At 41.6% G+C, this 13,954-nt stretch overlaps 1 protein-coding gene across 2 annotated transcripts in view; it reads left to right on the top strand.

The window, feature by feature from the left end:
- The first annotated feature begins 791 nt into the window (after positions 1 to 791).
- The window catches only part of LOC112216014 (kelch domain-containing protein 8B-like), a 142,309-nt gene continuing 129,146 nt past the window's right edge, over positions 792 to 13,954 (top strand). For both annotated transcript variants that reach the window (XR_002948269.2, XM_024375579.2), the window contains exon 1: positions 792 to 1,038. The gene's annotated coding sequence lies outside the window, so the exon portion shown is untranslated. The remainder of the gene's footprint in view (positions 1,039 to 13,954) is intronic.

Consider the following 13,954-nt stretch of genomic DNA (forward strand, 5'->3'; position numbering starts at 1 on the left):
CCACTTCATCAACCACTTCCGCCATCTTTCCGATCTCACACACACACACACACAGGTTGATCTGAAACATTATAAAGACTACCCCAGTCTCCACCTCATGGTTTTAACTTCCTCAAGAGGGCAGTGGAGATTATGGATATTTTGCTATATATCTTTTCATCAATCTCATGTGAATGTATACTTGGTAAATGAGATGTGCAAAACGGATTTCTAACTAGTAAAATGTATGATTGAAGTAGAAGTTATTGAACATCAGAGAATCACCACAGGGAATACATTTGTTGTAGCTTATTATTATTCTAAGAATGGAAATTGCTCACTGTTGCTCTCCAAGGTTGTGTAGACATTCCAAAATGCACCCCAGGCTAAAGGAAACGACAATATGGGTTGTGTTTGTGCATGTTCATGGCGACTCAATAACCTACAATGTTAGCTGACCCACGCTATAGCTCAGGTTATATACTCACAGATTCAATCATTGATTGAAAGAACAATGCACGATGGTCTTTGTTATTGATTGGCTATTTCAAATAAATTATAAGGTAACACCAATCACTATGAGGAAACCACGAACTTTTGCGCATTGATGTGGAATTCCCAACCAAAGAATACGTTTAGGTGAGAGTAGCCTATAAATTGCACCTGAAGTATCAGACTGATCAAATCCAATTTTATTTGTCACGTGCTTCGTAAACAACAGGTGTAGTGAGTGAAATGCTTACTTAGGGGCTCTTCCCAACAATGCAGAGAGAACAATAATATAAAGAAAAGTAAATGTTGAAGAGGGCCAACAAATGTGTTTTATATTAATTAACTCGAGAGCGCCTTTCAGATACTGTTGCGCACGAAGTTGGGAGGAGGGCAGAGCGAGCGATAGTGAGCCAATGGAAAGGCGCCCAAGACTTGCTCACTGTCGGCTTTGCTGAAGACTAAAACGGGAACAATATTTCTGTCAGGCGCATACTGTCTTCTTCGAGTGTGGAGTCCAGAGGACTCACCATCTCAGTGACTGGGTTTATATCCTTGCAGTCGAACACGGTATTGTGCGTTTTGTTAACTTTTGTATTTTTGTTTCCTGTCTACTTTTCTTATAGTTCGTGTTTCATTAGGTTACTTTAGTAATGGAAAATATGTTTCAGGTGACACTCAGCTGCTATAGCCCACAGTGTAATGCATGTTTTAAATGGCTAATATATCTCTGCATTGTATGTGTGCCGCAAATAGGCTATGCTTGACTTCTGATACGAGGGTAGGCTATAACTGCAACGTGAATGCATTATACATTTGGTGATGAGCATTGTCCACATTTCACGCGCAGACGCATTCGATGTGTGCGTTTTTTGGCAACCGCGCCACTCTTAGGGCACTTTGACAATACAAAACTTGGGCGTGTGTTTTTCATCCCTTGTGAAAAATGATCGTGGTGTGAAATACACACGCCGTTGTCTGCTTTATAGAGATTTGATGGATCATGGCCCACTGGGCACACCACGTCATTTCAACTCTGATAATTGGGTAATATTTGGTTGAGACGTTGATCAATGAGACATCTATTCACCCACTCAAAAAGACAGACAAAGTTAGTTGAATTTACAACGTGTTATCGCTGTCTTTTCAACCACCATCTAAAAGCACATCCACATTACAATGAAAAAACAATGTCGTATTTTTGGTTAAATTGTCACAAATGTCTATCAATGCGTTTTAAACCATTTAAAAGCAGAGCTAAGTTCAAATAGGAATACAATGTCAGATATTTGGTTTATTTATACAAAACATGAATGTATTATCACTGTTCTTGATCAAATAGCAGAACCAAATGACCTGGTTTGTAGTTGAGGTTCCATTAAATGTACATGGTGAAAGGGATCAATGCTATTTGAGATTCTGCACTGATTAGGGACAGATCGAAATTTACTGTGGGGGAAGGCTGGTACAACTCAAGGTGTCATAATAAAATGCACCCCCCTCCCCAACATTACAAATATTTTCACATGGCCCTCCCCATGAACTTCAAAATAAATTGCACACCCTCCCCCTCATAGAATCAACAACCACAAATAACAATAACTCTAGTAACCCTGTGTTTATAAATGTGGATATCGACATTGCCACTTCAGCATGCTTTTGTGGCACTGTCGATGGCACGCAGGGCTACAGGCCAGAAGGTTGAGGGTTCGCCGACCAGCACAGACGAGCTCATTCTCCCTGCCTGTTTCATTACACTACGATCAGCGCCGGCTGCACACAATGATCAGCTAGAAGGAGGTCAGCTGTTCTACATGTTGATGCCATATTTAGAATTGTATAAAATATATGCAACAAGTTTTCCACCAACAGGTTTCTGTGCCAATGCACCACACAACCAATAAACAAAGCATACTGACTAAGGGCAGTATATCATGGTTTGTGTATTCAACACCACAATAAATAGATTGTCAATCTCTACAAACAGAACATACATTCCTCCCTACCTTGTAGGCCCACCCAGTATCGAAGGTTTGGCTTGACAATCTCAGAATGTCATTCAACTTTTGGGTGTTTTGTAACATTTGTCTCTTTCCATTCCAGTAGCTGTGAGTCGGTAAAATCAATGGGGAAGCCAAGCAGAATATAGATTTTTTTACAACCTATGTTGTGATATTGCATTGTTTGCTCTATAACCCATTAGAAATGCATGTATTGGGCACCGTGATAGCCAATACAAGGCTGATAAGCCATAGCCTACCTCGTTTAAAAACAGTTCCAAAAGACAACCGCCACACCGTGGAGGAATAAATCAACCTCATACCTTTTGTGTTTTATCACAGTTAAAACCGGAGAGTAACATATATGTCCAATTTAAGTCCACAAAGATAATATTGTATGTAACAAACAGTTACATGACCTACACAGCACGGTCAAATGCAAGTTAGTTATTTGGGAAAGTTCATTTCCCCACCTGTTTGCTCAAGTTGTAATAATGTCATTACTAAAATGTTTCTGAAGCAGCAAGATTAAAATAGCCTATGGGAAATGTAACCGCAATGCCCTTCTACTTTGAGATGTTGTAGGCTAACTATAAAGAAGCCACCAGAATAGTCATGTTAACCTGTGGTATCCCCAAGATGTGCATAAAAACAGTGCACTCTAAATATATATTCAGAACCATGGAGAGTTACTGGAGAGCGTGGCCTACCGCTATCAGCACCAGAAGTTGGACAGCACTTCTCTGGCAGAGGCAGCATCTCAACGAGCACATTCACACTGACTCATAAAAATAAGATGTGCAATTTAGAAGAAATGTGGAGAATATATGCCAACAGTTCAGGCTAGATAAATAGTTAAGTATTACCATCTTGCGGCGAAGATGGAAGCAAACATGAAACAAACCGAGCTAAAACAATGAATATCATGGTACGCAGACAGAAATGGATCATCTTACAGTGAAGATGACAACACAAACATTAACTACATGCCCAGCCTAATACGATGTTAAAACACCAAAAACAATTCAGTCCAATCAATCAGTGTGTGTGTGCGTGCAAAGAGAAAAACATGTTGACTCACCCTACTTGGAGAGGATTGCCACCATCCTCTCTTTCATGCTGACACATTGGTAAATGACTCTGTCGTACAGTAGTACTCCACTGGACATAAGTCTATGCAGCACACACCTTTCCATTTACAGTTTTGAGTCTCTCTCGTCTACGACTATTGCATAGGTAGGTTTTTACAGGAAAATGACCTTTCAGCTGATGTACTTGTAACATGAAATCCTTAATTTTCTGTTTCAGAGCACTGCTGTGTGTGATTTAATCTTTATCCCAGCCAGGCTCAGTAATGATCCGATCAAAAACAATGTCCAATGATCTCTGACCTTCATGCACAGCCTGCACTGCTCTACTTTTGAAGTTCCTATGAGTGGCACAACCCAAAGTGGGCTTGTGTTTTCTCATTGAAAAGTGTTTCTTAGCCTTCATCAGAGATTTTAAACTAAATACTAAACCATCTTTTTTATTTGTGAATGTGTCGGGTCCGGGGACTCTGGATGTGTTACTGATGTCATGTTAATCAGGCGTTTTGATTTGAATACATGGATTGTTTTAGTTTAGTAGGCTACGCTACCTATTTAACCATCTACATTATGGATCAAGCCTTAGCAGTGATTATGATCTCATTCCCAATGTTGAGTGCTTTAGTTTATTATTAACCCAAAAATGTTTTAAGTGAGAATAGGTATTGGTCTGAAGCCGGGGGGAAAAAGGAAATTCACATGAGCACAAAAATGCCTATTTCTCCATGTCTACCAAGGTTTTCCAGCACACAGCTTTGACCTACAGTCGCTATGTTGGTATTTACTTCAGATTCAAATCTTCTCAAACAGCCAGTCCAGCAGTTCTGAATTTGCGATGCACCGAACTGTCCACTTTTTCCTGTGCAGTAGCCTTTTCATTTGAACATTTAAGAAGTTTTGGTGTGTTTACTAGGCTATTTGATTGCATTTATATATGTTACAGCACTTTGGTTTCACTAATAATTGTGTTGAAATGGAACCAAATGATCTATCTTCAGCCCTTTTTAAATAGGATAGATGGGCCCTATGGGCTAAGGTTTAGGTCCAATGTGATAGTCTGCCTATAACCAGGATGAGTAGGCCTATAACTCCATTCCTATTCTATTCAGAGTAAAAAATAATAATCAAATTGAAAATGAGCCATTATCAGGCTGGTTAATGTGACACATGTCTGTTGAATTTGATCAAATCCACACGCACTCAGCCCCGCCCCACCTACTCGGCCAGTCAGGAGTCGCTACTGCATTGCGGCTGTAGCATACTGCATACGTTTTACTAAACGGTTCGTGCTAAATAGTATGCAATGATGAGTACATAGCATGCAGTTTAAGTATGTAGTACGCTAGTATGGGTATTCGGATGCGGCCATTGTTTTCTGTTGACAATGTTCCTACTACATTATGTAAGCACAATCAATGCCACTCGCTGCTATTTTTACTCAGTCAATTGCAATATTTGTCAACAACAGTTACAGATTGCACCTTTTACTGTAACACTGTCAGCGCATTGTGATAATTGCCATATGTTCTGTTCTGTAATGATAACCTGCTCAGACTGTCCTTATTTGCATAATTATTTTTACAGTTTGACACGCAGCTTTCCTGCCCGTCTTACATAGTAGGAGAGAAGCATTGTGTGTCTGAGTCCCCATTGTGCTGTTAAATACCACCCTCAATCAGTCTAGAACTGGATGGCACAATGCCTGAGTGTGCCACAGAATAGGACCTGTTCCTGCTGTTCTGTCCCAAATGGCTTCTGTGGTAGAAAAGGAGAATCATTGTTGTCTACTTATAATCAGTGCAATCATGACGCTTTCTAAGAAAAGTTCATAGTTCCTACACTATATACATGTTATTCAGTGAATGTAAATGGTGAAATTGTCCAAATCAAGGAACCTTTTGCTGTATAATTTGTATTTGGAAAGCCTGTATATAAAGTACCAGTCAAAAGTTTGGACTGACCTACTCATTCAAGGGGTTTTCTTTATTTGTACTGTGTCTACATTGTAGAATAATAGTGAAGACATCAAAACTATGAAATAACACATATGGAATCATGTAGTCACCAAAAAAGTGCTAAACAAATCTAAATAGATTTGATATTTTATCGTCTTCAAAGTAGTCACCCTTTTCCTTGATGACAGCTTTGCACACTTTTGGCATTCTCTCAACCATCTTCTCCAGGAATGATTTTCGAACAGTCTTGAAGGAGTTTCCACATATGCTGAGCTGCTTTTCCTTGACTCTGCGGTCCAACATCCCAAACCATCTCAACTGGGTTGATGTCGGGTGATTGTGGAGGCCAGGTCATCTGATGCAGCACTCCATCATTCTCCTTCTTGGTCAAATAGCCCTTACACAGCCTGGAGGTGTGTTGGGTCATTGTCCTGTTGAAAAACAAATTATAGTCCCACTAAGCGCTAACCAGATGTGATGGGTTATCACTGCAGAATGCTGTGCTAATCATGCTGGTTAAGTGTGCTTTGAATTCTAAAAAATCACGGCAATGTCACCAGCAAAGCACCACCACACCACCTCCTCCATGCTTCACGGTGGTTACGATACATACAGAGATAATCCTTTCACATACTCTGCGTCTGAAAAAAGACGCAGACCAAAGGTCAGATTTCCACCGGTCTAATGTCCATTGCTCATGTTTCTTGGTCCAAGCAAGTCTCTTCTTCTTATTGGTGTCCTTTAGTAGTGGTTCCTTTGCAGCAATTTGACCATGAAGGCCTGATTCATGAGGTCTCTTCTGAACAGTTGATGTTGAGGTGTGTCCGTTACTTGAACTCTGAAGCATTTATTTGGGCTGCAATCGGAGATGCAGTTAACTCTAATAAACCTATCCTCAGCAGCAGAGGTAACTCTGGGTCTTCCTTTCCTGTGGCGGTTCTCATGAGAGCCCGTTTCATCATAGCGCTTGATGGTTTTTGCGGCTGCACTTGAAGAAACTTCAAAGTTCTTGAAATGCTCCATATTGACTGGCCTTCATATCTTAAAGTAATAATGGATTGTCATTTCTCTTTGCTTATTTTTAAAATTTTATTTAACCTTTATTTAACCAGGTAGGCTAGTTGAGAACAAGTTATCATTTGCAACTGCGACCTGGACAAGATAAAGCAAAGCAGTTTGACACATACAACAACAGAGTTACACATGGAATAAACAAACATACAGTCAATAATACAGTAGAAAAAGTCTATATACAGCATGTGTAAATGAGGTAAGATAAGGGAGGTAAGGCAATAAATAGGCCATGTTGGCAAAGTAATTACAATATAGCAATTAAACACTGGAATGGTAGAAGTGTGTGCAGAAGATTAATGTGCAACTAGAGATACTGGGGTGAAAAGGAGCAAGATAAATACAGTATGGTGATGAAGTATTTGGATGGGCTATTTACAGAGGGGCTATGTACAGGTGCAGTGATCTGTGAGCTGCTCTGACAGCTGGTGCTTAAAGCTAGTGAGGGAGATAAGTCTCCATCTCAGTGATTTTTGCAGTTAGTTTCAGTCATTGGCAGCAGAGAACTGGAAGGAAAGGCGGCCAAAGGAAGAATTGGCTTTGAGGGTGACCAGTGGGATATTCCTGCTGGAGTGCATGCTATGGGTGGGTGACAAAACGGATGGCACTGTGATAGGCTGCATCCAATTTGTTGAGTAGAGTGTTGGAGGCTATATTGTAAATGACATCGCCAAGGATCGGTAGAGTCAAGGATCGGTAGAATGGTCAGTTTTACGAGGGTATGTTTGGCAGCATGAGTGAAGGATGCTTTGTTGCAAAATAGGAAGCCGATTCTAGATTTACTTTTGGATTGGAGATGCTTAATGTGAGTCTGGAAGGAGAGTTTATAATCTAACCAGACACCTAGGTATTTGTAGTTGTCCACATATTCTAAGTCGGAACCGTCCAGAGTAGTGATGCTGGATGGGCAGGCAAGTGTGGGCAGCAATCGGTTGAAGAGCATGCATTTAGTTTTACTTGCATTTAAGAGCAGTTGGAGGCCATGGAAGGAGAGTTGTATGGCATTGAAGCTCACCTGGAGGGTTGTAACACAGTGTCCAAATAAGGGCCAGAAGTATACAGAATGGTGTCGTCTGCGTAAAGGTGGATCAGAGAATCACCAGCAGCAAGAGCGACATCATTGATGTATACAGAGAAGAGAGTCGGCCCGAGAATTGAACCCTGTGGCACCCCCATAGAGACTGCCAGAGGTCTGGGCAACAGGTCCTCTGATTTGACACAGTGAACTCTATCAGAGAAGTAGTTGGTAAACCAGGCGAGGCAATCATTTGAGAAACCAAGGCTGTTGCGTCTGTCGATAAGAATGTAGTGATTGACAGAGTCGACAGCCTTGGCCAGGTCGATGAATACGGCTGCACAGTAATGTCTCTTATTGATGGCGGTTATGATATTGTTTAGGACCTTGAGCGTGGATGAGGTGCACCCATGACCAGCTCTGCGGAGAAGGTACGGTGGGATTCGAAATGGTTGGTAATCTGTTTGTTAACTTGGCTTTTTGAAGACTTTAGAAAGGCAGGGTAGGATAGATAGGTCTGTAGCAGTTTGGGTCTAGAGTGTCTCTCCTTTGAAGAAGGGGATGACTATGGCAGCTTTCCAATCTATGGGAATCTCAGACGATACGAAAAAGAGGTTGAACAGGCTAGTAATAGGGGTTGCAACAATTTCGGCAGATAATTTCAAAAAGAGAAGATCCAGATTGTCTAGCCCGGCTGATTTGTAGGGGTCCAGATTTTGCAGCTCTTTCAGAACATTCGCTATCTGGATTTGGGTGAAGGGGAAATGGGGAGGCTTGGGTGAGTAGCTGTGGGGGGTGGAAGGCTGTTGATCGGGGTAGGGGTAGCCAGGTGGAAAGCATGGCCAGCCATAGAAAAATTGACATTCTCAATTATAGTGGATTTATTGGTGGTGACAGTGTTTCCTAGCCTCAGTGCAGTGGGCAGCTGGGAGGAGGTGCTCTTATTCTCCATGAACTTTACAGTGTCTCAGAACTTTTGAGTTTGTGCTACAGGAAGCAAATTTCTGATTTAAAAAGCTAGCCTTAGCTTTCTTAACTGCCTTTGTAATATTTGTTCTTAACTTCCCTGAAAAGTTGCATATCACGGAGGCTATTCAATGCTAATGCACAACGCCACAGGAAGTTTTTTAGGGAGCGTTTGACAGTGATTAGGGGTGGTCATTTGACCGCAGACCCACGATGGATGCTGGCAATGAGGCAGTGATCGCTGAGATCTTGGTTGAAAACAACAGTGGTGTATTTGGAGTGCAAGTTGGTTAGGATGTTATCTATGAGGGTGCCTGTGTTTATGGATTTGGGGTTGTACCTGGTGGGTTCATTGATAATTTGTGTGAGATTGAGGGCATCAAGCTTAGATTGCAGGATGGCTAGGGTGTTAACCATGTCCCAGTTTAGGTCACCTAGCAGCTCTGAAGATAGATGGGGGGCAATCAATTCACATATGGTGTCCAGGGCACAGCTGGGGCAGAGGATGGTCTATAGCAAGCGGCAACGTTGAGAGACTTGTTTCTGGAAAGGTGGATTTTTAAAAGTAGAAGCTTGAATTGTTTGTGTACAGACCTGGATAGCAACACACAACTCTGCAGGCTATCTCTGTAGTAGATTGCAACACTGCCCCCATTGGCAGTTCTATCTTGCCTATAAATGTTTTAGTTGGGGATGGAAATTTTAGGGTTTTTGGTGGTCTTCCTAAGCCAGGATTCAGACACGGCTAGGACATCCAGGTTGGCAGAGTGTGCTAAAGCAGTGAAATAAACAAACTTAGAAAGGAGGCTTCTAATGTTAACATGCATGAAACCAATGCTTTTACGGTTACAGAAGTCAACCAATGAGAGCACCTGGGGAGTAGGAGTGGAGCTAGGCACTGCAGGGCCTGGATTAACCTCTACATCACCAGAGGAACAGAGGAGGAGTAGGATAAGTGTACGGCTAAAGTCTATCGAAACTATTCGCCTAGTGCGTTCGGAACAGAGAGTAAAAGGAGCAGGGCGCGATAGAATAGATGGGCGCGATAGAATAGATTCAAGGCATAATGTACAGCAAAGGTAAGGTAGGATGTGAGTACATTGGAGGTAAACCTAGGTATTGAGTAATGATAAGAGAGATATTGTCTCTAGAGAAGTTTAAACCAGGCGATGTCACCGCATGTGTGGGAGGTGGAACTAAATAGTTGGTTAAGGCATATTGAGCAGGGCTAGAGGCTCTACAGTGAAATAAGACAATAATCACTAACCAGGACACGACAAGACGAAGGACAAATACGTCTGACTGCTACGCCATCTTGGTTTAGCGGTTCTTGCCATAATATGGACTTTGTCTTTTACCAAATAGGGCTATGTTCTGTATACCTCCCCTACCTTATCACAACACAACTGATTGGCTCAAACGCATTAGGAAGGAAAGAAATTCCACAAATTAACTTTTAACAAGACACACCTGTTAATTGAAAGGCATTCCAGGTGACTGCCTCATGAAGCTGGTTGAGAGAATGCCAAAAGTGTGCAAAGCTGTCATCAAGGCAAAGGGTGGCTACTTTTAAGAATCTCAAATATTAAATATATGTTGATTTGTTTAACATTATTTTGGTTACTACATGATTCCATATGTGTTATTTCATAGTTTTGAGGTCTTCAATTTTATTCTACAATGTATAAATAGTAATTTTAAAAAACTTAAGTGAGTATGTATGTCCGAACTTTTCACTGGTACTGTATATGTATGTATATATATATATATATCTCTCTGAAATGTTGACGATAAACTTTATAATTAGGGTATGTTGATTATCTAAATGCTACAGCTGCCTTAATGTCTAGACTTTAGTCTTGTTTTTATAACTACCCTTGTCAGATAAACGACAGAAACCGATGTGTCCTCAAAGATGACATTTTAGTCTTATTCCACTGGTGTAGAAAGATTCATTCCCTCTGGTGTTTTAGATGTTCTAAATGTTGTCTTCAGACTGTTCAAACCTATTTCATATGGACATTAGATGTAAGACTCCAGTGGAAGTCTCCATGCAGGGGAGATTACCAGTAGTAAATGTTGTTTTTATCAAGAGTGACTGTATTCCCTTGTATGGAGCTGGGCCTATATATGATTCACTAGGATGGAGTCTGGGACACTCAAAATCTTCTGTCACACATGTCCATGGAATGGTCTAATGCTGAGAGAGAGACTTTTTGTCTTTCTTTAATGATACTTCCTCAACAACACCACCACACATTACAATAACCAAAACCTCACCACTTCTACAACCGTATATCCAACCATCTTCCCCAGCTATACAGACTCTCCCGACACACCATATCTCCTGCAACATCTCCACACTTTTTTATCATTTTGTCGAACACCATCTGTAGCATGACTAGACCCAGACTCAGCTACACCACCATCTTTCCATGAGTTTCCCATGTCCCATGATGCCTTGCGTGAATTATGGGTGTTATTTCCGGTCAGAAGTAAACGGTTTCTTCACTCATTCATGAAGAGCTTGCCAAACTAATAATGATGTGGGAACACAACCTGACAGAGATCAACAAGGGTAATATTAGCCGACGTTTACCCTCCATAATTGATGGTTGGGAAGATGACGTGAAGAAGTGGCCTTGTGTCACGTACGGTAGCATATTTACTTACGTTGTTGAATCCGTAGCTTGATGAACCAGGCGAGACAATCATTTGAGAAACCAAGGCTGTTGAATCTGCCGATAAGAATGTGGTGATTGACAGAGTCGACAGCCTTGGCCAGGTCGATGAATACGGCTGCACAGTATTGTCCCTTATCAATGGCGGTTATGATATCTTTTAGGACCTTGACCATAGTCACATTCTAGTAAGCAAAACTGAAAACGAACACGATCAAAACTAGTCGACCTATCTATTCTTGTGACATGTTTGTCAGCTCTCCTGCTAAGGGGGCGTCTCTTCTCTGGTGGCCTCTCATAACCCAGAAAGAGCGTTGGGTATGTGTTATCCTGTGTTGGCGTCTTATCAACAAAGTGAAACGAGCAAACATACACATTTTTCGGGGGCTTTTTTAAGTTGACATTTTCGCTTCATCGTCTTTTGGGAGGTGATGGAAACTGTACCATCTAACAGGAACATTGTGGTTTAGTTTTAAGTTTATGGTCGAAACACTCCAATTTAAGCCAATCATGAAGTTTTGTCTGGTTGTATGTACAACCACGTTGGCCCCGAGCTCTGTAACATTTCATCATCTAGCGAGTGAATATCTTATTATTGCTTATCCCAGTTAGGTAGCTTCTAAAACCAAAAATACCACAGCTACTTCTGCCGGAAGTGCCACCCATAATCGTTTCCCCAGTAACCTCCCCAGGAAACTTGTGGATAGCATGACCTGACCCAGCCTCATCTACACCAACATCTATAGCATGACTAGGCCCAACCTCTGCTGCCTGCGTCTCATGGCCCCCTGCATGTTGACCTCGATATTGCCCACTGGCGCTTGTACCCTCACCTTGTCTACGGCCTTTATGTGGGCACACAAACCTCTTATGCTCCAAATCCCCACACTCAATCCACTGCAGACTATCTGTGCTAGCAAACCTCGTGTAGAGCCCCTCCTCATGTCTCACTTTGAAATGCACGTTTAACTGTTGCTCAATGTTATTCAGAAACATGAATATTTGCCTCTGGAACTAAACAACATGCTTAACGGCATCTGCTCCTGAAAACCTGCCGACAGCAACTCTTTCCGGATTTGAACATCTGTAATAAATGGAGGCAGATTGGCAACTACCGCTCTTGTCGAAGGAGTTGAAAGAGGGGAAATTGGCACCAACACGTCCGTTACAAATATTCCACTAGTAATTAGCCTAACCACTAAATGTACTCTTTTCTTGAACACAACCACAGCTTTGCTCGTTCTGGATGCAGAATGTATAAATTCAGCTCCTACCTGTTCGCCAACCACAAGCAGAATCTCCTCCACCTTAACTCCATTCTCAGGAACACACCTGAATCCATGCTGTAATGACAGCGTTGTCTCCGCGCTAGGCTGCAAAGCCATCGCACACACCACACCATTCGGTCCCAGCATCAAAGCTGGGACCGAGAGACTGCAAAAAAGCTTCTACCTCAAAGCCATCAGACTGTTAAATAGCCATCACTAGCACATTAGAGACTGCTGCCTATATACATAGACTTGAAATCACTGGGCACTTGGAACACTAGTCAACACTCGTCATTTTATAATGTTTACATATTTTGCATTACTCATCTCATATGTATGTACTATTCTACTGTATCTTAGTCTATGCAGCTCTGACATTGCTCTTCCGTATATTTATATACTCCATTCCTTTACTTTAATTTGTGTGTATTGGGTATATGTTCTGACATTGTTAGATATTACTTGTTAGATATTACTGCACTGCCGGAGCTAGAAACACAAGCATTTCGCTACACCCGCAATAACATCAGCTAAACACGTGTATGTGACCAATAAAATGTCATTTGATTAGATTTTTAGGAAACTAAAACTCTGTCCCCTTCCTCCCTAACTTTGAACAAAAATAGTGGGTACCGCTGAGAGAGAGCGAGAGAAATGTACGTTTCCGTACACCACACCCTTGTTAAATGGAGATGCTTAACATGTATCACAATCACTTTAAAACCTGTTCGTTGAAAAATGTGGTTTCTGATTAAGTAAAAACATTTTTCCCTAAATAGTTTTTCAGTGGAGACTTTCTGCTTACTCTTAATTCATGTAGTGATTAAATCTGCTAACAGATAGAGATGTAATATAATATATGCCATTTAGTAAATGCTTTTTTCTTTGTTAGGATAAATACATGAGTAACAGGTTTGATTATCGAGAGGAGCCCAAACCCAGGAACCATAATTAGTGATTCCTAGTGGTGTGTGAGAGAGGAACAGCAGTCTCTCTCCTCTAGTGAAGCCTCTTCCTGGCTGTATGAGAGGTCTGGTGGATGGCTGTACACATCCCTCACTTAACCCTGCCACCCTCCCCTCCCTTGGTCTCTGCCGGCCCTCGGTGACCCACCGGAACCCCAAACCCATCACGTTAATAACAGTGCTGTTAGAAGCCATGCTCTGATGCTTTGATGCCAATTTCAAGGATGTCAGGGGCAGATAAAGTGTTCAGGCTCAGTCATGGCATGGGAAATGGGTATAGTAGCTGAGATTGTGGCGTTAAACTGTGACGTATCGGTTGTAAATGCAGCCATAATTTATTGCTTAACCATTTAAAAGGGATATCTGTGGCCAACCATATCCTTTTTAGCAGCTGGAGGGTTTGCAACAGGAATGGTTAGATGTCCCTCCATTGTGGATACATTCCAGGCTTTCCCTGTAGGGATTTCCTGATGATCT

This window comes from Oncorhynchus tshawytscha, linkage group LG16 (assembly GCF_018296145.1).
Source record: "Oncorhynchus tshawytscha isolate Ot180627B linkage group LG16, Otsh_v2.0, whole genome shotgun sequence".
NCBI classification, from domain to species: domain Eukaryota; kingdom Metazoa; phylum Chordata; class Actinopteri; order Salmoniformes; family Salmonidae; genus Oncorhynchus; species Oncorhynchus tshawytscha.